This window comes from Lithobates pipiens, unplaced genomic scaffold, assembly GCF_037356315.1.
Source record: "Lithobates pipiens isolate NorthernLeopardFrog02 unplaced genomic scaffold, aLitPip1_a1.2 Scaffold_1, whole genome shotgun sequence".
Lineage (NCBI taxonomy): Eukaryota > Metazoa > Chordata > Amphibia > Anura > Ranidae > Lithobates > Lithobates pipiens.
The window spans coordinates 127,813,120-127,840,043 of record NW_027507685.1 but is presented as its reverse complement, the minus strand read 5'-3'; the positions used below and the strand labels follow the sequence as shown (position 1 = coordinate 127,840,043).

General features: G+C 43.3%; 1 protein-coding gene across 2 annotated transcripts in view; it reads left to right on the top strand.

Moving 5' to 3' along the window:
* The window catches only part of LOC143974755 (metabotropic glutamate receptor 6-like), a 195,750-nt gene extending 182,638 nt beyond the window's left edge, over positions 1 to 13,112 (top strand). For both annotated transcript variants that reach the window (XM_077476477.1, XM_077476469.1), the window contains exon 11: positions 12,830 to 13,112. The gene's annotated coding sequence lies outside the window, so the exon portion shown is untranslated. The remainder of the gene's footprint in view (positions 1 to 12,829) is intronic.
* Positions 13,113 to 26,924: the final 13,812 nt, after the last annotated feature.

The following is a 26,924-nucleotide window of genomic DNA, read 5'->3' as shown; positions in this document are numbered from 1 at the left end:
GTTTTTTGCCAGAAGTTCCTTTTTGAAAGTTATCTGTAAGGCTAAAAATAAGGAGGCTGCCATTGCTGACTTGTTTTTTTAAAATGCAGGCTGTGGGCTGTCATTCTGTTCTTGGATTTATTATTTGGTAATTCATTGACCCAGATCAAATGTGCACATCAGGTTAGGGCTCTGTAGATCTAGTCGGACACCTGAGACCTCAGAGACATGAGGACCCAAGCCACCTGTCACTTGATATATTCAGGGCAACCACTTTCCCTAGTCACCACCAACTTGTAGACTTTACACATTAAAGTACAGTATTTCTTCAGCTTTGCACTCTACTTGCCTTTCCCTTGGCTGTGCGATATTATTCCCTTTAAACACATTACATGGCTTCTCTTGCATATATGATCAAATATAAGGCAGTAGTAATGGCTTTTCATAATCAATACTGAAACCATTCACAATCCTTGCATAGTGTACTCAAGAGAACCATGTGATTGGCATTACTGTCAACGCATGTGGCAGTAACCATTCTAAATTATTCTAGCCCAGAGACCAAACAACATGGTATCTCTTTCCAAAATATGGCTAGAACCCATTACAAAAGTCCCGCTAATACTAATTAGGGGTTGCTGTTCACCTACATAAAGCAGAACTTTACTGTCTCAATCAACATTGTTTATTTGTATTCCTTATGTTGCTAACATCATTAAATAGATAGGAAAGTATATAATATTTACTTGTTTAAACTTTTTTTTCACATTTCCTCAGTTACTTCCTGGTTTCCAGGCCTACACAAATGATGTCATACATATAAGAAATCTTCAGGAGGGATAGAGTGGTTTTCTCAGCTCGGTATCCTCTTCAGTCTGTGTGCCTGAGTGAAGGTCAGATGGATTCCAGGAAGTAAATGCTACATGGATCATCTACCCTTACTCAAGATAGCCACATCCAGAATTGCTAGAGTTGTTTTTTAAAGTGATTTCTCAACAAAATAAACCATGGAGATTTGGATGGATGGGGGAGTTTGATTAGAATATTATAAATTAGTTAAATTGCATTTTTGGTTTGTTGTGCTCAAAGCAGTGTAATTCTACTTTAGTAAAGTCCATGGTCATGTTATCTCTAGTCCTTGAGACACATGCATCTGCATCCCCTTTCTTCCACTGGAGAAATTACTCCCACTCCAGACCTACATTCTGCTGTTCTCTCTGCACTGGACCCAGAGTAGCTCCTCCTCCCCCCACCATACAACAAAACAGGGCCAGGCTACTTAGGAGAATATTTATTAAGGGAAAGCTGATCATACAATAAAGGAAAACCCCTTCCTACATGCTATACCGCTGCTTAAGCTGGTCTCCACGTACAGGGCCAGATTAACATAGGGACTATTGGAGCTGCAGCACCAGGCCCCTTCCACAAAATAGGCCCTGGCTGGCCTGATTCATTGTCACTGTTTTTTCCGTCACTTGTAAACACAGAAGCCTGGCTTCTGTGCTACAAGTGATTAATGGGCACTGATGAGGCTGCATTAATGGGCACTGATGGCAGGGCACTGATGCATCTGTATTGATGGCTGGGCACTGATTTGGCTGCATTAATGGGCACTGATGGCAGGGCACTGATGAGCACTGAAGGAGGGGGGGCACTGATGAGGCTGTGCTGATGAGCACTGATGGGGCTGCATTAATGGGCACTGATTAAGCTGTACTGATGGCTGGGCACTGATGAGGCTGTATTGATAGGTACTGATGAGGCTGCATTGATGGGCACTGGTGAGGCTGTATTGATGGGCACTGATGATGAGGCTGCATTGATGGGCATTGGTGACTTGAAGCTGCATTGATGGGCACTGGTGGCTTGAGGCTGCATTGATGGGCACTGGTGAGGATGAGCTGATGGGCACTGAGCAGGCTGCATTGACACAGGTAAGCCTGCACTGATATCTGGGCACTGATGATCTGTGTATTACGCTCTCCTGAACCCAGAGATCTGTGTATTATGCTCTGCTGAACCCATCGCTCTGTGTATTACGCTCTCCTGAACTCAGCACTCTGTGTATTGCGGTCTCCTGAACCCAGCGCTTTGTGTATTATGCTCTCCTGAATCCTGTTACTAATTCCTAGTTTTATTGAACAATGCCCCTTTAAGACCCCCCCCCCCCCTTTATGACGTTGTTTTCTCCCCCGCAGAGGACACCTATTCCCTGAAAGGAAAAGGGTGCCAGCCACCCCAAAAAAAAAGGCTGCACACGGAAAGCAATGGGCCGACAGGGAGAACTCTCCCCTGGCCTGACCGGTCCTGCATTCCGCATGCACCACCTGGGCGGTGGGATTAATAAAGGGCACCGTGGGCAGTCCTAATGGGAGCCAGGTATTCAGCTTCTGTAGTGTTGTGTTAGGTCTGCACAGCTACACCCTTCAACCTCACCTAAGAGTGCGGCAAGCACACTGATGCAGTGCTCTTATGGAAGCCTGGGACTTCTCAAGTCTCCTGCGAATCGCAGGAGTCTCCCGCATTTGGCTACAGGCTCGTGGACACCCACGAGCACCAGATGATCTCCCGGGTAGGCGTGATCATGGGGTGTGCCCAATCACACCCTAATCATCTGGCCGTGTTGATTTTGTCCCAGCCTGTGTCACAATTTTCCAGCAGCGTGAACACCTGCAGAATCCCTGCCCATGACATTCAATATGTGTCTGGTCCTGAAGCTCCTCCCCCGCCTCCGTCTCCCCTGCAGCAGTCAGCAGTGTTCTGCATTGCAAGTATAAAGTGTTCTACTTTCTCTGCCTCATCATCTGCCTCTGTCCCACCCCCAGCCCTGTCCCCTCCATAAAGTGAACTGTAAAGTCCCGTGGCTACTGCAGAAGGATTGCTACTGTGGGAGGGGGTGAGTTTGCGGGCGGGGGCATGGTGGAATGAACCTGCAGAATGTTTAGGAGAGGGGCTGAATTTGTGGGGCCCTGCTGTGTGCCATTGCAGCCAGCTGCAATTACTGCCACTGTATATGTCCCTGCATTGCTAGAGCTGAGGGGCCAGTGAGACCACCTCTGCCTCCACCTGACTGATATCACCAGCCATTTTATACTGCACCCTCTACCTCTAAGCCCTTGTACACACGGTCGGAGAATCTGTCGGAATGAGTCTTATCGGACCGCGTCGTCAGATAATCCGACTGTGTGTGTGTGGTATGCATCGTCCGAATCTCCGTCCGACCCAATTTTCCAACATGTTGGAAATATTTCCCGACCAACTGGGCCAGACGGACCTAATCCAATCATGTGTAGAGCATTTTTATCGGACCAAGTGCCACGCATGCTCAGATCAAATTCCTACATCAAAGCTATTGGCTACTAGCCTGAATGTAGTCCCATCGTAACGAAATTACGTCATCATGTTCTGAAAGATCGGATTTTTCGCCAACTTGGCCCGACCGTGTGTATGCAACAGTTTCGGACACAATCCGTCGGACTAAATCCGACGGGCAAAATGCTACGGATTTGGTTGGAAAAATCTCCGACCGTGTGTACGTGGGCTAAGGGCTCTTTCAAAAGCAAATAGTGGGGCCGCTGACCTGTGCTTTTTACCGCTCCCTGCTTATGCACCCAAATACTAACCATCCAGCCGCAGCTGTGGAATTTTTACCTGCGTCAGCCGAGTTTGATTGACGGAACTGCCTGTCAAACTCACCCATTGAGTTTAATGGGTCCACCCTGTAACTACGAGCCAAACACTTGGCTCACCATTGTGGTGCGTTCTCACAATGTCAAATTGCTTTTCAGCAATTTAAACAGAAAACAAAAACACACACCAGGAGACAGCAGTAGCACCTACTGATAGCCTGTCAGCTGCTGCTATACCACTCTCTGAAAAGCAATCCACCACATATTGCTTTTTAGAGGGTGGTACGCATCTCTGCAAATGTGAAACACCCCCCCCCCCCCAACTTATATCAATGGCCAACCATTTCCCAACCCATTCTGCTGACAGGCATCACTCCCAGCTTCTTCCTACCCCCTAATTGACAGACGTTATTCCATTGTCACTTTTTATCCCCCACCCCCCCAGCATCCCTCCCTAGTAATTCCACAGACACCACCACTGAACGTCATCCTTCCCCAACTGACTCACCTCCACCCACAGACATTCCGCACACTGTCATACCCTCCACACTCCTCTCCTGTACATACTGCCCACTGTCATACCCTCCACACTCCTCTCTTGTACATACTGCCCACTGTCATACACTCCACACTCCTCTCCTGTACATACTGCCCACTGTCATACCCTCCACACTCCTCTTCTGTACATACTACCCACTGTCATACACTCTTCCTCTCCTGCATACACGTGTATTTGAACTTTGGGGTGCACACTCTAATGTAAAAGACTGCAGATGTGATGACATCCTCGCCAGGGAATGCCAGTCTGTGCGAGGTGGAGGAATGTAACAAAGTCCCACCTCCTAGATAGATGGAACACTAAACCAATGATGCATTAAAATCAGTGTGACATGTATCATAGGAGGCGGGAATTTGTTACAGTTGCTGGTATTGAAAGCGAATCCATTTCAGAGCTCTGTGTGATCAGGCCGTAATTCATGGGCACTAGTAAGCTGCATTCCATGGGCACTGGTAAGGCTGTATTCCATGGGCACTGGTAAGGCTACATTTAATTGCCACTGGTAAGGCTGCATGGGGGGGTGGGGGGTCAGTGCCGGCGCGAAGCATCACCTCACTAAAATTCGTTTTTGCAGGTTGGGAAGTCTGCCATAGAATTGGGCCTGTGCCGCTGCACACTTTCACATCAGGATGCATGCCGACACACAGCCCTTAAGGCCCACCAAAATCCTCAGCACCAGGCCCATAATGCTCTTAACTTGGCCCTGTCCACGTAGCAGCAGTGTAGATTGGCAGCTCCTCAGCACTAGCTTTAAAAGCAGCGTCCAAACCCTGATAGACTGGATGAGTGGGGATAGCCTAGAATGTGACCTCCAGGCACTGGGTTCTGCATTGTGGCACTTTTCATACCTGAATGTACTAGGTTAAATGGGGATTGCTTCCCCGGTCTAGAGCCGTGGAACTGCCCCAGGTGTGACCCTGTCCCTAAAAATAGTGGGCAGAACAGTGGCTGCATCTTATCAAATGCAGTCACTGTTGGGGTATTCAGGAAGCTGCTAGCACTATGCCTGTCTAAATGCAATAGCTGGCAGCCTAAATAGCGGGGAGGGAGGAATATATTTGATTTATTTTGTTTAGCTCATGGGCTGAATGTGAGGAGTCTATGTACGTATAGATAGTAGTAGTCACTGACCCTCATCTGCACGATCTGCCCAACTTTGTAAGTATTAAGACTTTGCCTCATGTTGGGTCTAGTTGCTTACCATTACATAGAGCAACAAAGATGCACAGACAACTTTTTCGGTTTTGAAAGCACTTACTCGGTGTTGCCAAAAAGAACCAGTGCCTGCAATCTAAACCCTGAGACCCCTATGGTTGTAAGGTTGCCATTGTTGGTGTCTCTTGTAGCTCTGTCAGGTGGGGCTGAGGATTCCCCATGTTTACAAGGACCTCCATGTCCTCTGGACTTTATGGCTCATTGTGTCCAGCTACTGGAACAGCCTGCCTTCAGAGACAATCTGCTAATCCCAGAACAGGCATATCTTAAAGTGCTAGGTGGCATGTTGCAAGCAATGCATCAACACACCGGCTGCCGGGCCCCCTGCCCTGACTGTCTCCTGGCATGCATCCTTGGTATTACCTGAAATCCCTAGTGCTCCTTTGGTCTCCAGTGTACCTGCTTCCAATTATCCCCTGTGATCCCTTAGCATCTTGGTGATCTCTTGTGTCTCCAGTGTTTCTGCTTCCAGCATCTTCTGTGACCCCTGTGCACCTCTAACGCACTATACCCAACACACATGTGCCTGTGGAAATGGCTTTATTTGTAAGTGGCTGCTGAAGTGACTACCGGCTGGAACCATGAATAGTCAAAAAGAGTAATGTCACCAGCACACCAAGATCTCTAAAATGGGTCCAAAGCCTAAATAAGTGTTCACATCATTACAGCAGAAAGCAATGCTTTAGAGCCATGCAGGAACCCTTCATTGGGTATGTGACATATGGCATGCATGTGACTTCTAATAAAGCATCCAGTGACCCTTGTACCCTTTGTTTCTGTGATCTCCAGAGACTCACACCTGCATTCCTGTGATCCCTGCACCCCAATACTCCCAGAGACTCTTAATCCTGTGTTCCTTATGATCCTAGCACCTTAGTGCTACCAGAAAATCGAACCTGTGTTCTTGCGATCCCAGTACCCCTGTGCTCCTATGGACTCTCACTCCTGTGATCCTATTGTCCCAGAGATGCTCACTTGTTATCCCAGGACCTCAGTGCTCCCAGTGACTCTCACATCTGTGTTCCTTGCCTACTTGTAAGTAGCTGCCTGTTTGGGTGAGTCAGAGGAGCGCATTCTATGAGCCATCAGCAGTAAAGGTTCTTAGACTCTGCACCTCAGCCTTTCTGAGTGCTCTCACCACTCCTGGCCATGCTGGCACTCTGAGTCCTATTTCTACTGAGTCCTGGGAGAATACTGTATCCAGTGTCGCATCTGTCTTTTTTTTTCACTCTGAGGCCCAAGCTACCAGTGTTTCTTGATGACCTTTGGAGAACCAATACATTTCAGTGTCTCCTCTGTTGCCTGTGCCTCCACGTATCTCCAATTAACTAGTACCCATTCCTGGCCAGTCTGCTCCTAGTGGATACAAACTCCTGCCCCTAATTCCGCGTACACGCGACCGGACTTTCCATCAGAATAAACTCTGACGGTCTATCCGATGGAGGTAGACAGTTGTTACAGGCATAAGGATCGCCAGGCACTGCGATCTAGTAACTTGTGAGTTACTAAATCGCTTTTAACCATAAATTACTTTTAATACTGCACTCAGCCCAGCTCCCCCTTTTGTTCCTGTTTATCTACAGTTATCTGCTTCGCTCCAAGGGTGCAGCCTGCTAGTGCTAATGGATAAAATCCTATGGACGTTACATATTATATGTTTTTCATTTTTCCTTTATTTCCAGAGTAAATTTTATACCATACAGCTATCTAGCACCACTGTGTTTTTTAATCTTGTCAGCTGGTGGATCCTGTTGTAAGTTGCCCCCTTTTGGGGACGGCTTAAGTCCAGAGACGTGGGATCTGATCACCAGGATTTAGGTCCTTCATATGTGGCATTGAATTCCTTCCTCATTCCTACTTTCAGTCATGTGAGTGCCTCTCATATGGGGGTCTGAGATACCTGTCCATTGCATCTGGGTAGGGGGTGTGGAATGGGGTTTGTGCATTGTTAGTTATTGATTTCTAGAATCACTAGAATCATATATGGCAGAACCATTTAGGCAGGTATGCAGTGTTATTTGTAAATCTTCAGGTATATGCTAAATGCTGAGTGGAAGGAATTATGCTCACCCTTCAGGTAGGGTGTTTTGGTGCACAAGCTGGATTGTGAGATACCCTTGGTCCTGCTTATCCCCTCTTTCCTAAAAGTTCCACTCACTCATTCTGCATTGCCCTTTAGGGTGACTTCATGGCCGGGTTCCTTTGCAGTCCTGGTCCTTTTTTTTCCTTGGTCTATTCAATGTGATGTTATATTGTGTGAACTTTCACAACTTTGTCTGTTGGTGCCTGACTATGTAGGTTTTTTCCTCATGATTTAACCTAATTCCCTGTTTCCAGGCCAAAAAAATAAAATGTTTGTGCCACATTTCTCTTTTAGACTGGATGGTCATTGATTTGGATTTTTAATATTCACACTTCCCTCCAGGGATTTGTTGCTGTGACTAGGTAGTGTCTGAGTATATAATTTTTGATGCACTTTAAGGGAATTGACAGCATGGACAACAAAGCTACTTTGGGTGTTACTATTATCTCTGTAGATACATTTTATAATAGGGCTAGAAATAATTTTTCCAAAAATGTTTGCAATTTACTGCAACTTTACAATATGGGTGGGTTCTGCGCTGTTGCAGGTGTTTCATCAGATAAGGCAACCTATCACTCCTCCACACTAAGGCCCCTTTCACACTGACGATCCGTTCAGGCCCGCCTGTCAGTTTTTCAGGCAGACCTGAATGGATGCTCCATAGAGCTCTATGGAGCGTCGGATGTCAGCGGTGAAATGTCCGTTGACATCCGACCCGCTCCGATCCGAAAATGTGTGACGGAGGAAAAAGCTATTTTTCCATCCGTCTGTGGATCTGATCGGGTGACGACGGACACTGCGGTCCGTCGTCATCCGATCTTCCATAGGGGAGAGCGGCGCTGTGACAGGTCTGTCCCTGCGCAGTGTGCAGAGACGGACCTGTCATCTCCCTGCTCAGCGGGGATTGACGGAGTGATCCCCGCTGAGCAAACGGATCCTAAGGAATCACTGAGAAGGGGGAAAGCAGACATCTTGTTACACCCATCGGAATTTAGCATTTTACACTTTTTTTAACAGTAAAGTGAGTTTATATAGTGAAATACAGTACTTAGAACTCCATCTGAATATTAAGATGATGAATTTTAAAATCAGCGGTATTCTGTCAGATTAGCAAACCCGTGAGATAAGTCGGATTTCTAATTACTGTATTTGCCCCCTTCTCAGTGTATCATTACTGTGGAGGAGTGTGGGGTGTAGCAAGATGGCGGTGATGGAACATCACTTCCGTTACCTATTCTGATGGGTCGCCAAATCTGATGAAACACAGGCAACTACAGTATGTTTGTCAGAGTAATAGAGGTAATAAACAAGCACAGTGACAGGAAGTCTGCATGAATAAACTATTGATATTTTACAATATACAGCAACAGTTTTGTTATTATTATTATTTTTAAACCAAGTGATTTTTGCCTAGGCTAAGATTACATCAATATGTAGCACACAGAAGGCAGTATTTCCTCAGCCTCTTCCCCACCCAACCTTCACTGTACTGTATTGTAAGTTTGTAGCAAGTCACAAGGTGAAAGGCTACAGCGGGGGCTGATTTGTGCCAGACATTTGTGAACAAAGAATGTACACGACTGTGTCATCTTTAAGTCATCAACCTAATCCAAGTAATGGATTCTGACTTTGGATGGTTCAATTGTTCTGAAGAGAAAAGCAGATGAATGCATTGTCAGGGGTAGTACTGTGATCTCTGTAAAAGGTAATCATTTCTTGTAAGTGTATTACTTAGCCTGCATAAAATAAATGTGAAAAATATAACTGAGGCCAACTAGGTCCACTTTAAAAAAACAAGTCAGCAGTGGCTGCTCCTGTATTTCTGTATTTCAGGCTTGATAGATTACCTATGCGGTCATTTCAATTAACTGATAACAGACATGGGGGGGGGGGGAGATTAAGGCCGGGTTTACACCATCGCCGCATCTGTCTCACAGCAGGGGTTCGGTTTCGTCCTTGTTCACCAGTTCAGGCCTGATTTCAGCCCAAATTTTGGTCTGAATTCTGACCTCAAATGGACCAAAAGACACAGTTTTTGTGCAAAAAGCACCAGACTTGCTGCGGAGATACGTGAACCGGCTCCATAGAGAGCCGGTCAGAATCTCCTGCTATCGCGAATTGGATGCTGGGATTTTGCATCCAATTTGCAATGGTGTGAACACAGCATTACTAAAAGTGGTGCACACAGAATCTTGTGCAGCTGTGCATAGTAACCAATCAGCTTCTAACTTCAGCTTGTTCAATTACGTTTTAACCACTTGCTTACTATATATACGTAATCCTGCACTTCTGCCTGCAGGGGGCCTGCGTGCGCCATCGGCGGGCCGCTTTTGCTGTGATTATACAGAGCAGAAGCTGATCTGTGGGCCGCTTCTGTTGTGACTATACAAAGCAGAAGCTGATCTGTGGGTGACGGTTACTCGATGTCTGCTGGCACCCACTGATTGTCGGGCAGACTTAGAAGAGCTCTGCCTATGTAAACAAGGCAGGGTTCCCTTCTGGCAGGGGGGAAGGGATGAATTTTGTGTTCCTGCAAAGCAGGAACTAAAACCCATCTCTTTCCCCTAGTAAAAGTAGCACACATAGTAAACATGAACACTGGCAAGCCACAGTTAACCCTTTGATTGCCCATGATGTTTAACCCCTCCCAGCCAGTGTCATTAGTACAGTGACAGTGCATATTTTTAGCACTGATCATTGTATTGGTGTCACTGGTTCCCACAAAGTGTCAGCTACTGTCCGATTGTCTGCCGCAATACCACAGTCCCGCTATAAGTTGATTGCCGCTATTACTAGTATAAAAAAAATCCATAAATATATCCCATAGTTTGTAGACGTTCGCGTAACATTTGCGTAAACCAATCAATATACGCTTATTGGAATTTTGTTTACCAAAAATATGTAGCAGGATACATATTGGCATAAATGTATGAAGAAATTGGATTTTTTTTTTACATTTTTATTGAATATGTTTTGTAGCAGAAAGTAATTAATATGTTTTTGTTTTTTAAAGTTGTCAGTCTTTTTTTGTTTGTAGCGCAAAAAAAACAAAAAAACACAGTGGTGATCAAATACCACCAAAAGAAATCTCTATTTGGGAGAAATTTTAATGATACATTTTATTTGGGTACGTCTTCGCGTGACCACGCAATTCTCAGTTAACCACTTCAGCCCCGGAAGAATTTACCCCCTTCCTGACCCAAGCACTTTTTGCGATTCGGCACTGTGTCACTTTAACTGACAATTGCGCAGTCGTTGCGACGTGGCTCCCAAACAAAATTGACGTCCTTTTTTCCCCACAAATAGAGATTTCTTTTGGTGGTATTTGATCACCTCTGCGTTTTTTATTTTTTGTGCTATAAACAAAAATATAGCGACAATTTTAAAAACGCATTATTTTTTACGTTTTGCTATAATAAATATCACCAAAAAATATTTAAAAAAACATTCTTTTCCTCAATTTAGGCTGATACGTATTCTACATATTTTTGGAAAAAAAAATTGCGATAAGCGTTTATTGATTGGTTTGCACAAAAGTTATAGCTTCTACAAAATAGGGGATAGTTTTATGGCATTTTTATTGATATTTTTTTTTACTAGTAATGGCGGCATTCATCAATTTCTATCGTAACTGCGACATTATGGCAGACACATTGGACAATTTTGATATATTTGTGGAACCATTGGCATTAATACAGCGATCAATGCTAAAAAATTGCATTGATTACTGTAAAAATTTCATGGGCAGTGAAGGGGTTAACCACAAGGTGGTGCTGTAGGGGTTAAGTGTGTCCTAGGGGGTGATTCTAACTGTGGGGGGGGGGGCTGTGTGTGACACGTCACTGATCAGCGCTCCCGATTACAGGGAGTTGTGATCAGTGTCAGAGTTATTAGGCAGAACAGGGAGATGCTTGTTTACATTAGCATCTCCCCGTTCTTCCTCACCGTGAGACGATCTCGGGTATCCCCTCGGACATTGGGTCTGCGATTGCGGTCACGGAGTTCCCGCCAGAAGTCCACGAGGGCTCCTCTTAAAAGGCAACGTACAGATACATTAATCTGCCTGTACGTGCCCTTCTGCCACAGTATACCTGCATAAGGCAGTCAGGAAGCAGTTAAAATAATGCAGTGCCGTATCGCAAAAAGTGGCCTGGTCATGAAGGGGGAGTACATTTTCCAGCGACCAAGTGGTTAAAACCTAGATGCTGATTGATTACTATGCACAGCTACACCAGATTCTGTGTGCACCCATTTTAGTAACTCCCCCCATTGTCTTCTATAAAGCAGGAGGCTGGGTTAGGACTGTGATTGCAGCATTTAGAATCAAACCTCCAGTACTTTGCCCCTTTATTAAAACAGGCCTTACAAACATACAGCATCCTTTCTACCCGCTTGCTAGAAACCAGCATAGCATTAGTTAAGGTTTCTACATTTGCTCAGAAATTACTCACCTATTTTATTAGCCTCTCATCTATCCACAATCATTTATGCCATGGACATATTGGTCCTGTCACATAAAGGAAAAAAATTGCCTTTATTTTTACAGCTTTCTCCATGGGTATTATAACCGCCGTAAATCAAACGTTATTGATAACGCTAAAGGTTGTTTAGTTGAATTGCACATGGCCTCCGGCACACAGGACTTTATGAACACGCTGCGCCAGCAATGCAATTTGTCCTGTTAAATAATAAAACAGCATACAGCACTCCCACAGGATGCTAAGGGTACTGCAGTAATAATAAAAAAAGAAACATGTTTTTTCCACCTTGCATTGGCTGCTTATGTCAGTATTCCATATTCTGTATTATCCCTTTGTCACTTCTTTATCACTGTTCAACTAAGCTCTTGAAAGCGTTTCGTAGACAAACTTTATGAACAGTCTTGATCAGATTTTGGCTAGAGGTATGTGTTTGTACTGTTTCAACAATACCCATTTTAAACTCTTGACACAGATCTATTCAACTGTAAGCACCATTGTAGTCGTTCCATTGCCTACACTGCACAGTGGGGTTAATTTACTGAAACTGAAGAGTCCAGAATCTGGTGCAGCTGTGCAAAGAAACCAATCAGCTTCCAGATTTTTGTTTTTCTCTTAATTGAACAAGCTGAAGTTAGAAGTTGATTGGCTAACATGCACAGCTGCACCAGATTTTGCACTCTCCAGTCCCACTGTAACACAGTCAAAAAAAAGAAAGAAGATGGAAGTTGTAGAGAAACCCTGTCGTCTTAGGAGCACAGTGAGTCCCACAGAGGGCTACCATAGACTGGGAACTGCTTGCTTTAGCATACAAACTGTTCATTCTGAGTTTACCTACCCTTCATTGTACTTCACTAAAAATCTGGTAAAATTACTTTTGTTTCAGGCTGAGGACACTGTATGCTCACTATTCACTCTTGGAATTAATATGGCAACTACCGCCAGATGAAATCCGAAGAAAAAATTGTATATTCCGCATGTCACAACTCCTTTAACACCTACCTTCCTGTATCAGACGGTCTGTGTTCCAGTGAAACAGATATCAGCCATGAGAATGAGTCCGATGTTTATGTCACAAGAAATTAAAAAACATTTTAGATGGACGTTTACTTATAGTTACTGGAAAATCTCTTCTAAAGAGGAATGACAATAAAACTATCTTATTCTCATGTGTTTATCTTGTCTGTTACTTTCTGTGGTTCTCTTACGAACAATTAGGAGCAGATATTTTATGCTGTGGAGTTCTGGTACCCATAGCGGCACAATGAGGCTATCTGGGCATTGCTATGTGTATTATTGTGTGTTTATGGCATGTATAAGAAATTGCTTAGTCTGGAATAGGAGCATTAAAGGATGTCATTTTCTGCTGAAACAAGAAAGGGTTCCATCAAATTATCATATTTATCATGTACAGGTGCATCTCAAAAAACTTGAATATCATCAAACAGTTAATTTATTTAAGTAATTAAATTCAAAAAGTTAAACTCTCATATATTGTATAGATTTATTACACATATTTTAAGCATTTCTTTCTTTTCATTTTGATGATTATGGCTTACAGTTAGCGAAAACCCAGAATTCAGTATCAGAAAATTTGAATATTGTGAAAAAGTTCTATATTGTAGACTCATGGTGTCCCACTCTAATCAGCTAATTAACTCAAAACACATGTAAAGGTTTCTTGAGCCTTTAAATGGTCTCTCAGAGCCCTTTTACACAGAAAGTGCCCGGTGTCGGCGGTAAAGCGCTGCTATTTTTAGCGGCGCTTTACCATCATTTTAGCAGCCAAAAAATGGGCAGGGTCGCTTTAGGAGTGGTGTATTCACCGCTCCTACACCGATGCAAAGGAGCTGCTTGCAGGACTTTTTGTGACGATCTGCCAGCGCAGCGCCCCAGTGTGAAAACACTAGTTGGCGGAAAGTCCGAACATGTGTATGCTCCATTGAACATTTGTTGTCGAACTTTCCACCAACAAATGTTGGCTAGCAGGTTCTCAAATTTTCCGCCAACAAATTTTTGTTGTCGGGCTTTCTGATCGTGTGTACACAAATCCGTCGCACAAAAGTCCACGCATTCTCAGAAGCAGAAGCGGCCGGTCTTGTAAACTAGCATTTGTAATGGAGAATTAACATTCGTGGCGTGGCAAATTAGGAAATCTCCAAATGCAGTGCACATTCTTTTCTTCTTTAATGGGATAATAATGAAGCTGCTTTGCTGGTGATACTGATGGAGTTATTGCAAATGAATGTTCAAAGGCTTTTTTTTTCAAGTGATATCAAGAATAATAATAAAAATAAAAATGCAAAAAGAAAAGCGCGACACAACACTCACCAAAATTCTACTAACACAAAATTAGCAGAAGGAGCCCAAGGGGTGGCGCTAAAGAGCTGAAAAAACACGTAGTGCATCTAGTACGTCACTACGTTCATAATTGTTGGCCAACATTTGTGTGACTTTGAACAAAATTCCATGGTTTTTTTGTTGGAAAGTCTGATCGTGTGTACGGGGCATTAGAGTGATTTTTTTTTTACTTTATGCTTGCAGCTTAATTGTTTACACACTTGTGCGCAGGATAATTACATACACATAAATGTATCATTTAATCAGACAAAAGGCCATTCTCTTCGCTCTCATATTATTTATCATTTTAAAATTCCTGCTGTCATTGCTGAGGGAAACAGTGTAAAAATACCAGTTTTCCTCCTCTTCTATTGCAGAAAACAGAAGAGACTAGATAGCTCAGATGGTTACTGAACATGGCATAATGTGTAACATTATAACATTGATGTCAATGGCAGACACACAAAGGCATGATACTTTATATAATTAGTGAACTGCTAAATGTCCAGGCTCGAGGGTTCTAACAAACCTGATTTCAGTTTCTTCCATGCTTCTGCTTTACAGTGCCAATGCACTTGATGAAGGTGAGTACAAAGTAGTGTAAGTGGGAATTCTGCCTTTATTAATATCACATGATCAGTCCTTGAGTTGTCACAGGAAATTCTATCCTCTTGTCACTGCCAGATATTGTATGTCAGGCCCTTGTCAAATGTAAGAGACTAACTTTAGTAAAACTAATGACATGTCTGGGGATAGCTGGAATTTGACCTCAAGCTCTGTGCAGAGTTCTGGGAAAAGTGGTGAGAAAAAAGCAGATGGTAGAGAATTCTTGGAAATCTTCGTAAAGCAGTGTTGATATTATAAAAATGTCAAACTTTTTTGCCTCTAGAAAATTGTAGTTGACAGCAGATTGGAATGGAAAGGCAATGTATAATATTAATTTACAAATAGAAATCTGTACTTAGTGCAAAATATTATGTAACAAATCAGAAAACAGAACTCAAAACTACCCAAATACAGAGTATCAATAAACCGAAATAAATTTTTGGGCTAACCTTTAAACCCAATCAAACATAATAGTATAAAAACAGTGTAAGAGTAAGTATATAAGAGATTCCACTAGTGTCTTGTAATGCCCCATACACACGATCGGACTTTCCGACGTAAAATGTGCAATCGGAGCTTGTGATCAGAAATTCCGTCTGTGTGTAGGCTCCATCGGAATTTCCATAACACAAAATTTGCGATCTGGTTCTCAAATTTTCCAACAAAATCCATTTGCGCAAATTCCGATCGTGTGTACACAATTCCGAAGCACAATATGCCATGCTTGCTCAGAATTAAGCAGAAGAGCCGCACTGGAACTTCAATGTTCTTGGCTTGTCGTACGTCACCGCGTTCTTGACATTCAGAAATTCCGACAACTTTGTGTGACCATGTGTATGCAAGACAAGTTTGAGCCAACATCCATCAGAAAAAATTTATGGATTTTGTTGTTGGAATGTCCGATCGTGTGTACAGGGCATTAGTGTGAAATCCAACCAAAAAAAACAAATATGTTAAATCAAAGAACAATTGTACAAATGTCCATAAATAATTGTCAATTCAAAATGCATAAATGTCACCATTAAAATGCAAATCCTGTTCATCCATGACCCCACTGAAGAACTAGGTTTAAAGTAGATGTGTCCAACCTGCGGCCCAAGACCGCTATGAATGCAACCCAACATAAAACCATAAACTTGTGGGAAAAAAAAAATGTTTTTTTTGTTTTGCCATTTTTTGTAACAATGTGTTTACACTTAGCGGCCGAAGAACAATTTGACAGTGTCTCTTTACTGGACTTTTAAAATTTTTATCTTCCAAAGAAAAATATCCCACTCTTCACAATCACGCCTTATTCATGTTAACAGTTTTCAGCAGCACCAATATTTGTGTGCAACTATTTTCAAGGATGAAGCACACAAAGAGAAAAATTAGAACCAAAATACCTGATGAGCAACTTGAGAATTCAGTGAGAATTGCTACTACATCCATAGAACCAGATATTGAGGCATTAGTTCAGGGGTGTCAAACTCAATTTCATTGCTGGCTGCATCAGCTTTATGGTTGTCCTCAAAGGGCCAGTTGTATCTTGAAGTCTATATAAAGTTATGCGGGGTTTTTTTTTTTTTAAATTGGAAAAAAGTCTTGCAAGCTACCAGAAATTATTACTTTGAATGACTTTTATATCTATATAATTCTATATAAGTGCAGTCGTTTTCCAGCTGCTGGCACTGATAACATTCCCATATAGTTGTGCTAAATATTTAATTAAACTTACCATATGTGCCACGTTATGCTCTGCAAACAAAGTTTCTTCCTGTGAACCTGTGCAATATATTTCATCCAGTGTTTGATATTAATCAAAAAAGTGAATAATACATTATAATAACATACATGCTTAAAGTGCTAACGTGCAAGCAATGTATACAGTACATATATGAATACATTTAGGTATAGCGCTCAATCCCTTATGTGTACTATAGCGCTCAATAATATAAGTCCATCAATCAGTATCCTTAAAGAATTTTCAGTTGAGTTGGATCCTTGTGATGGTGCTCCAAACTTATCCAAAGTTCCAGCAAACTCGTGCTCTCCCCCCCCCCCATGTGATTATCCTCACCTGAGGGCGCATGATTGCACAATTAAGCTTGGTCTGATAATGCAGTTGAACCACCCGTGGGCTCTGTGATGTATGGACTCTGTAGGATCCTTAGCTGTTCAATGGTTTTATCCTTGATACATATAAGCAAGATAAGCTACATAGTGCTTTATCATTTTAAAACCACATTTATTAAAAGTATATTATGCAGGAACTCAACCACACCCTCCCTGCCGAACTGCATCGAACAGTGGGTGTGGCCACATTGCCCCATCAAGGGGGATCGTAAAGGGGCAATAAATATTAGGAGTGCATTATATGCGGAGTTCTGCGATGCACTGTGTACAATCTGTGGAGTTTAGGGATGCGATACATACAGAGTTCAAGGGTGCACTACATGCATAGTGCAGAGTTCAGGAAATGTGATACATACATAGAGCAGGGTTCAGGAGTGCACTATGTACAGAGCTCAGAGGTGCACTAAGTACTGAGTTCAGGGTTCAGGGGTGCACTACATACAGAGTTCAGAAGTGCACAACATACTTAGTGCAGGGTTCAAGGGTGCGCTGTGTACAGAGTGTGGGGTTGAGGAGTGTGCTACATACAGAGTTCAGGGTTTAGGGGTGTGAAGAGTTCATCTCTCTTTTACAGGCTGTCCACATCTCACTCCCTGGGATGCAAGGGCCATATGAAATTAATTTGAATTTGGTCCGCAGACCTTGTGTTTGACACATTTGTGTTAGTTTATCAAAAACTGTGTAAAATATTGCACTAGTTTTATGTTGTCCTCTTTTATTTTTGTAATAAAAAATATTACAAAGCTATCCTTATTGAAAGTGTATTTTATGTGTGGCCCAAGACAATTCCTTTTTTTTTCAATGTGGCCCAGGAAGGTCAAAAGGATGGACACCTCTGCTTTAAAGGATAGTGCAACATATTTTGATTGCAATTGTTAATATTACACTCCAGTTAAAACTGGCAAATATCCTATGGAATGTACACAGCTTTCCTCTATTGGATTTTATCCAGGTGTTGCTGTAGGGCAGATGTTCACCCCACTCCCTTTTGTTGGTTTGCGCTCCTGTATTGACAAAGTAGGCAAGATGATTCTGAATTCCTAATGTACATGATTCTTCCTGTCTCTCCCATACAAAAATTCTGATGTATCAAAGTGTCAAGGCTAAGACATTTCTACCAGCCACTAATTAGAATTAAATGTGCCTTTGTGGTTTTAATCTATTTGGAGATACATTAGGCGGAGTGTGGCACTGACTTCAGAAAGCATACACACCCATTCAGCAAGTGAGAGCTCTGAATTTTTTCCTCATTATAGCCCTGCAGGTGCAGCAGCTGATTGATAATTATAAAACCACTCCCATTAGACTTACTTCTGAACATGGGCACAGACAAACACACAGGGATTTCTTCAGAATAACAAAAGGTAGAAGTCTTCAACAAAATCTGTCAAAATCCCTGTAATGTACATTGATACCCACGAGGGGAATGTTTTTTTCTCAACTAAAGTGGAGTTACTCTTTAATGGTACCCTAATGCATTTGCTTTTGAGGGGGGGTGGGTACTGTACTTCTTGTGTGTGATTTTCGCACACATTGAATGAATGGGCTGCCCTAAACGAGACATGTAACATCGCGCAAAATCATGCGTGCACCACCTGCATAGGTGTAATCAGAGCTTAAGGCTACATAACGTGGGTTATAGCATGTCTAAAATATTTCCTGTCTAACAATAGCGCTTTACTGATTTATTTCACTTATTGCCTGGAAATGCTCTATAAAATATTAAATAGCTTATATACCAATTATATGTGTTCTTTAAATTTTTTTATATAAGTGGCATTTCCCCTTCAGCGTTGATTCTCTCTCCAGTAATTGATATGAGGATGTATGGATGAATATAGTGATTAAATTAACCTAGTTATATTTCCGTGCAGCAGGCTGACAAAAAGCTCTTCTCGGGAAGATTCTGCCACAGGAACCCACCACTTTAATATTCACAGAGCAAGCCATCAAACCAGTATGTTTAAATGACGTTTGTAGCTCATTTGTACGCCTTCATAATGTCTCAGAGGTAAAATCAGGTGCAAGCACTTGAGCGGTAATGGTTTATTAATGTTCAGTCTTATTAGCTATGATTTAGATGAATGAGTCAATTTATCTGCGTTCCTGAGTGAATTTCATGCCTAGGATAAAGGAAATGGAAAAAAAAATGCATATTTCTTCTTATTGACATTTATTAGTTTGGTGGCACAGTGATTGCTTTTCAGCCAGGCTCAGTTTAGCAGGATTAGTCTGATGATTCTTGAACGGCAGGCAGGCTACTCACAGAGAAATGCACACTAGTGTGTCTGAGCACCTACCTAATATTGTCTTTTCTAGTGAAATGATCAAAATTCTTCTTTGCCTTGCCAAAAGGCTTGTGTCTAAGGAATTGGTGTATTATGTATACAGCAGTCAGTGACCTTGATTCCAAGAGAAAAATGTTAGTTTTTGCTCACTGTCACCAAGGAAATTAAGAATTTGATAACATTCCTCTCTGAACATGAAGTTGATACCTTCATTGCCTTGATTTCCAGCTTTAAATTAGTCAAAAATGTGCAGTGATACAGAAAGACGCCTGCCAACTGTATAAATAACATCCAACCTTATAGTATATGTTTCTGCAAAAATTACAAACCATATTTCATTTCAGCTAGTAGTAGGTCTAATGTCTGAACTGAAGAATTTGTTCAAGTGGCAATCAACAGGAAGGTCACTAAGGCCTGGTTCACACCTATGCATTTTTAACCACTTGCCGACCGCCTAACGCCGATGTACGTCGGCAGAATGGCACGGGCAGGCATAAGCACGTACATGTACGTGATTTGCCTCCCGCGGGTCGGGGGCCCGATCGGGCCCCCGCCCGGTGCCTGCGGCGGTCGGTTTTCGTTCGGGAGCGATCCCGGACGAGGGGACGGCCATTCATTCATGGCCACCCCCTCGCGATCGCTCCCGACGAATAGAAATCCCCGGTGACATCACTTCCTCTCCTGTAATGTAAACACAGGAGAGGAAGTGATGTATTCTCTCCTCCGTGTCGGTATTTTTCGTTCCGACACGGAGGAGAGCGGATCAGTGAGTTGCACCAACACATCCCACACACAGTAGAACATGCCAGGCACACTCACACCCCCCCTTTACCCCCCGATCACCCCCCCAATTACCCCTGCCCCCCAGTCACAGTGACACCAATGTCATTTTTTTTTTTTTTTTTTTTTTTTTTGCATTGGTGTCATTTGTGACTGTAATAACTGTTAGGGCAGTTAGAGTTAGCCCCCTTTAGTTCTAATGTACCCCCCTAACCCCCCCAATAAAGGTTTAACCCCGTGATCACCCCCCGTCGCCAGTGTCACTAAGGCTGGGTTCACATTGCAGCGGTTTATGAGAACGAATGTGATTCGCACCGCACTGCAGTGCAAATCACATCCGATCTCTGTGCGATTCGAGTTCAGCCATTCGCCGCACCCGCCGCACCCGCCACACCCGCCGCACCCGCCGCAAATTCGCACGGGACCCTTTTTTTGGCCCGCAGCAGAATCGGATCGCATGGGTGTTCACACCATGCGATCCGAGTTTGCAGATCGCACTGCGATATGCGAACTGATCTGGGGGTGTCAGTAACATTTCACTGACACTCCCAGCAGTTCGCATAGGGCAGTGTGAACTGCCGCCGGGAGGCATGCGATGCGGGAACCCGCCGCGGATTCGCGGCGTTTCCGCATCGCTCCAGTGTGAACCCAGCCTAATAAGCGATCATTTTTCTGATCGCCGTATTAGTGTCCCAGGTGACGCTAGTTAGGCAGGTAGGTATTTAGGTTCGCCGCAGCTTTTTATAGCGCCAGGGACCCCCATATACTACCGCATAAAGCCCCCTGATTGCCCCCTAGTTAACCCTTTCACCAGTGATCACCATATAACTGTTACAGGTGACGCTGGTTGGTTAGTTATTTTTTTATAGTTTCAGGGCACCCGCCATTTATTACCTAATAAAGGTTTAACCCCCTGATCACCCGGCGGGTGTCATTTGTGACTAATAACTGTTAGGGCAGTTAGGGTTAGCCCCCTTTAGTTCTAAGGTACCCCCCTAACCCCCCCAATAAAGGTTTAACCCCGTGATCACCCCCCGTCGCCAGTGTCACTAAGGCTGGGTTCAGATTGCAGCGGTTTGAGAACGGATGTGATTCGCACTGCAGTGCAAATCACATCCGATCTCTGTGCGATTCGAGTTCAGCCATTCGCCGCACCCGCCACACCCGCCGCACCCGCCGCAAATTCGCACGGGACCCTTTTTTTGGCCCGCAGCAGAATCGGATCGCATGGGTGTTCACACCATGCGATCCGAGTTTGCAGATCGCACTGCGATATGCGAACTGATCTGGGGGTGTCAGTAACATTTCACTGACACTCCCAGCAGTTCGCATAGGGCAGTGTGAACTGCCGCCGGGAGGCATGCGATGCGGGAACCCGCCGCGCATTCGTGGCGTTCCCGCATCGCTCCAGTGTGAACCCAGCCTAATAAGCGATCGTTTTTCTGATCGCTGTATTAGTGTCACAGGTGACGCTAGTTAGGCAAGTAGGTATTTAGGTTCGCCGCAGCTTTTTATAGCGCCAGGGACCCCCATATACTACCGCATAAAGCCCCCTGATTGCCCCCTAGTTAACCCTTTCACCAGTGATCACCATATAACTGTTACAGGTGACGCTGGTTGGTTAGTTATTTTTTTATAGTTTCAGGGCACCCGCCATTTATTACCTAGTCTCACTAGTGTACCCCTAAATTTAGGGGTGTCTACTTTCCAAAATGGGGTCATTTGGGGGGGGTTTGTGCCATCTTGGCATTTTATGGCCTTCAAAACTGTAACGCCCTTAGAAAGCCTGAAGGCGGTGCTTGGTTTTCGGGGCCCCGTACGCGGCTAGGCTCCCAAAAAGTCCCACATATGTGGTATCCCCGTACTCAGGAGAAGCAGCAGAATTTATTTTGGGGTGTCATTTCACATATGCCCATGGCATGCGTGAGCAATATATCATTTAGTGACAACTTTGTGAAAAAAAAAAAAAAAAAAAAAAAGTTTGTAATTTTCCCGCAACTTGTGGCAAAATATAAAATATTCCATGGACTCAACATGCCTCTCAGCAAATAGCTTGGGGTGTCTACTTTCTAAAATGGGGTCATTTGTGGGGGTTTTGTGCCATCTTGGCATTTTATGGCCTTCAAAACTGTAATAGGTAGTGAGGAGTGAAGTCAAATATTTACGCCCTTAGAAAGCCTGAAGGCGGTGCTTGGTTTTCGGGGCCCCGTACGCGGCTAGGCTCCCAAAAAGTCCCACATATGTGGTATCCCCGTACTCAGGAGAAGCAGCAGAATTTATTTTGGGGTGTCATTTCACATATGCCCATGGCATGTGTGAGCAATATATCATTTAGTGACAACTTTGTGAAAAAAAAAAAAAAAAAAAAAAAGTTTGTAATTTTCCCGCAACTTGTGGCAAAATATAAAATATTCCATGAACTCAACATGCCTCTCAGCAAATAGCTTGGGGTGTCTACTTTCTAAAATGGGGTCATTTGTGGGGGTTTTGTGCCATCTTGGCATTTTATGGCCTTCAAAACTGTAATAGGTAGTGAGAAGTGAACTCAAAAATTTACGCCCTTAGAAAGCCTGAAGGCGGTGCTTGGTTTTCGGGGCCCCGTACGCGGCTAGGCTCCCAAAAAGTCCCACATATGTGGTATCCCCGTACTCAGGAGAAGCAGCAGAATTTATTTTGGGGTGTCATTTCACATACGCCCATAGCATGTGTGAGCAATATATCATTTAGTGACAACTTTGTGTAAAAAAAAAAAAAAAATTTTTTTTTTGTCATTATTCAATCGCTTGAGGCAAAAAAATAAAATATTCAATGGGCTCAACATGCCTCTTATCAATTTCCTTAGGGGGTCTACTTTCCAAAATGGGGTCATTTGGGGGGGTTTTGTACTGCCCTGCCATTTTAGCACCTCAAGAAATGAGATAGGCAGTCGTAAACTAAAAGCTGCGTAAATTCCAGAAAACGTACCTTAGTTTGTAGATGTGACAACTTTTGCGCAAACCAATAAATATACAATTATTGACTTTTTTTTTACCAAAGACATGTGGCTGAATACATTTTGGCCTAAATGTATGACTAAAATTGAGTTTATTGGATTTTTCTAATAACAAAAAGTAGAAAATATCATTTTTTTTCAAAATTTGCGGTCTTTTTACGTTTATATCGCAAAAAATAAAAATCGCAGAGGCAATCAAATACCATCAAAAGAAAGCTCTATTTGTGGGAAGAAAAGGACGCAAATTTTGTTTGGGTACAACATTGCATGACCGCGCAATTACCAGTTAAAGCAGCGCAGTGCCAAAGTGTAAAAAGACCTCTGGTCATTTACCAGCAAAATGGTCCGGTCTGAAAGTGGTTAAGAGCGTTTTGCAGAAACACGCTACAGTCCATTTAACATAATTTCCTATGGATGTATTTTACATCGGTGCATTTTATGGAAAGGGCCAGGGACTTTTTTCTGGTTTTTGGTTCCTTAGACGTCAATGGATGAAAAGCATGTATTAAAAAACGCAAAATGCAGCTGCAATATGCAAACTGCAACCTGCATAAGTCTGAACCAGGCCTTAGGGCCAGTTCACACTGCCCGCACACTAAATTGCAGCAGTTTAGTATGTGGGCAGCTTTTTGTTCTAGTGGTAGGGGGTAGTGTAATACATGTTTTACCGCTTCAACACTTTATTCATTCCACCATGCAGCAGCACAGTGCGTTGCGCTGCTGTACAGTGAGATGCGATGCCTTCCTGTGCGCTGCGATAAAATGCAGCATGTCTGCATTTTATCGCAGCTCACTGCACCGCAGCTTCGGACAGCGTCTCAGGGAGAACAGGGCACATTGTAAACAATTGTTTTCTGTGCCTCCTAGTGCAGACTGGCATTTTTCTATTGTGGAATAACGCTGGTCACCGGCCTATATGCATACCCCAAAGGGGTCGCTTTGGGAGGTAGAGGATTTGTGCTAGAACGCATGGTAGAGTGGGGGACAGATACATACTGGTGGGGTGCTTTGGAAGGGTAGAGGACTTGTGCTAGTAGGCAGGGTGGGGGGTCAGGTATCTGCTGAGGGGGTGCCTTTGGGAGGGGAGAAGGTTTGTGCTATGTGGGGTGGAGGAGGGGTTAGACATGTACTGGGTGGGCACTGTGGGGGGGAAGAGGACTTGTGCTGGAAGGTGGGGCAGAAGAGGGGACTGGATAAGTCACATTTGCCTCCCCATCCACGACTCACCCTTGCCTCCCTGTCCATGGCTTCCCTTTGCGTCCCCCTCCACATCTCTTCTCTGCCCACTTCTTCATTACAGTACAGTAAAGATTGCCGGCAAGTGGTGTCTGCACCTAGGGCACCAGTTAAGAGATGCAGGGCATGAGCCTTGGGAGCTCTGCAGAGAGGCAATGCAGCAGCAGGCTAGTTAGCCCGCACAGCCTCCAGAGCAGCCTGGGGGGGGGTCACCACAGCCGGCAGGGAGATGTTAGCTGCAATACAGAGACTTGATGGTACCCCATACACCCTGCACAAGCTGCGGGGCAGAGACAACTAGTGCACCCCCACCAGAGAAGTCACCGGAGCAGAGTGCTGAAACTTGTCCCGGCACTGGGCTCCAACCCGGGACTCTCGCTTTTATTGTCCCTCCTGTCCTGACCAACCTGGTCTTTGCATTGGTGAATGTTTTGAACGCTACCATACACTAGTGGAGTGTTAGCATAGGGCACAGCATTGCACAGTCCTAGGGCACACTTACACAGGGTCTTGAAAGATGAGATGGCCATCACATTTTGAGAGACCCTAATCTGGAACATTTACAGTTTATATAAAAGTGCAAAAAAAAAAAAAAAAAACACACAAAAAAAAAGCCAAAAATAGTTGTGGTTTTATTTCTTTCTCCCTCTATTGTTCTCTCTCTTATGTTTGCTTTCTATTGTCCACTCTATTGTTCACTCTCTATTGTTCTATATTTATTGTTCTCTCTCTTTTGTTACTGTTTTTTAGAACTGTAATGTTTTATTTTTACTATTTTTTATTTATTTGCTTTGCAGGTATGGTATGTCTTACTGTTATACTGTAATGTTACTTTGTTTTATTGCTAACCATCATTTGCTTAGCAGGTACGCCATTCAGCTGCAGCACAGGTTTATTTATTCTGAGAGCAACAGTGTTTGCTCCCACGATACGTAAAGCTGTGACTCCAGCGCTGTAGGAGGTGATTTCACCACCACAGTTAAAACAAAAATGGTGCATGTATGCCCATAATTAGAAGTGGGTGGATGAAGGGCGGTATTCTAAAGGTGGGCATGCCCACAGGCTACATGAAAAAAAAAACATTAAAAAAAAGAGCATATATGCCGAAGCATGGGGGCAGGGGTGGTGGAGCAATTTGCTCCTAACATTAGAGGCGGATTGCCCCCATGCTTCGACATATTGTTTTTAGGCACAGATTACATTAAAAAATATTTAATTTTTACTATGTTTTATTGTATTTGCTTTGCAGGTATTGTATGCATTATTATTATACTGTAATGTTACTTTGTTTTATTGTTAACCATAATTTGCTTAGCAGGTACGCCATTCAGCTGCAGCACTGATTTATCTTGACAGCAACAGCATTTGCTCTCACGATACGTAAATCAGCGACGGCTCCAGAGCTGTAGGAGGTGATTTCACCACCACAGGTAAAACAAAAATCGTGCATGTATTAGAAGTGGGTGGATGGAGGGCGGTATTCTAATGGTGGGCATACCCACCTATCAATCTCTTTTTTTCTTTCAGCCCACAGGCTGCATGAAAAAAAGAACATTACAATATATGCCCAACAAAGACCAGCAACGTACTGGTATGTTGCTGGACTTTGAGCGGTTATACTAGAACAGTGATGGCGAACCTTGGCACCCCAGATGTTTTAGAACTACATTTCCCATGATGCTCTTGCACGCTGAAGTGTAGTGGAGCATCATGGGAAATGTAGTTTCAAAACATCTGGAGTGCCAAGGTTCGCCATCACTGTACTAGAAGGATGCCTGCAGGTTTTGGTATTATCTTGGTATCATTCTTTTCAGCCAGCGGTCAGCTTTCATGTGAAATCAATCTTAGCTACTAATTAGCCTCTAGACTGCTTTTACAAGCAGTGTGAGGGAACATCCCTCCATCCCACCATCTTCCATAGTTTTCGCTGGTTCTCCTGTTGATGATGATCAGAGACCAGAATGGCTCCAATCATCTCTATGGCCTAAGAAACCGGTAGCTACGAGCATTTCATGATTTAGGTTTCGCTGGATGTAAACATCGCCATTGGGAAATTGGGAAAGCATTTTATCACACACCAATCTTGGTGTGGTCAGATGCTTTGAGGGCAGAGGAGAGATCTAGGGTCTAATAGACCCCAATTTTCAAAAAAAAGTACCTGTCACTACCAATTGCTATCATAGTGGATATTTACATTCCCTGAGATAACAAAGAAAATTATATAAAAAAAAAAAAAAAATTAAAGGAACAGTTTAAAAATAAAATAAAAAAGCAAAATTAAATTTAAAAAAAAGCACCCCTATCCCCCCGTGCTGACATGCAAAGGCGAACACAAGCGTCAGCCTGGTGTCATGTAAACAGCCGTTTTACCATGCATGTGAGGTATCAATGCGAAGGTCAGATCGAGGGCATTCATTTTAGCAGTAGATCTAAAGTGGTAACCTGTAAAGTAAAGGCTTTTAAAAATGTTAAATTTAAAAATGTATGTAGTTTGTTGCCACTGCACATTTGTGCGCAATTTTAAAGCATGTCGTGTTTGGTATCCATGTGCTTGACATAAGATCATCTTTTTTATTTCATCAAACATTTAGGCAATATAGTGCATTAAAATAAAATAAAAATAC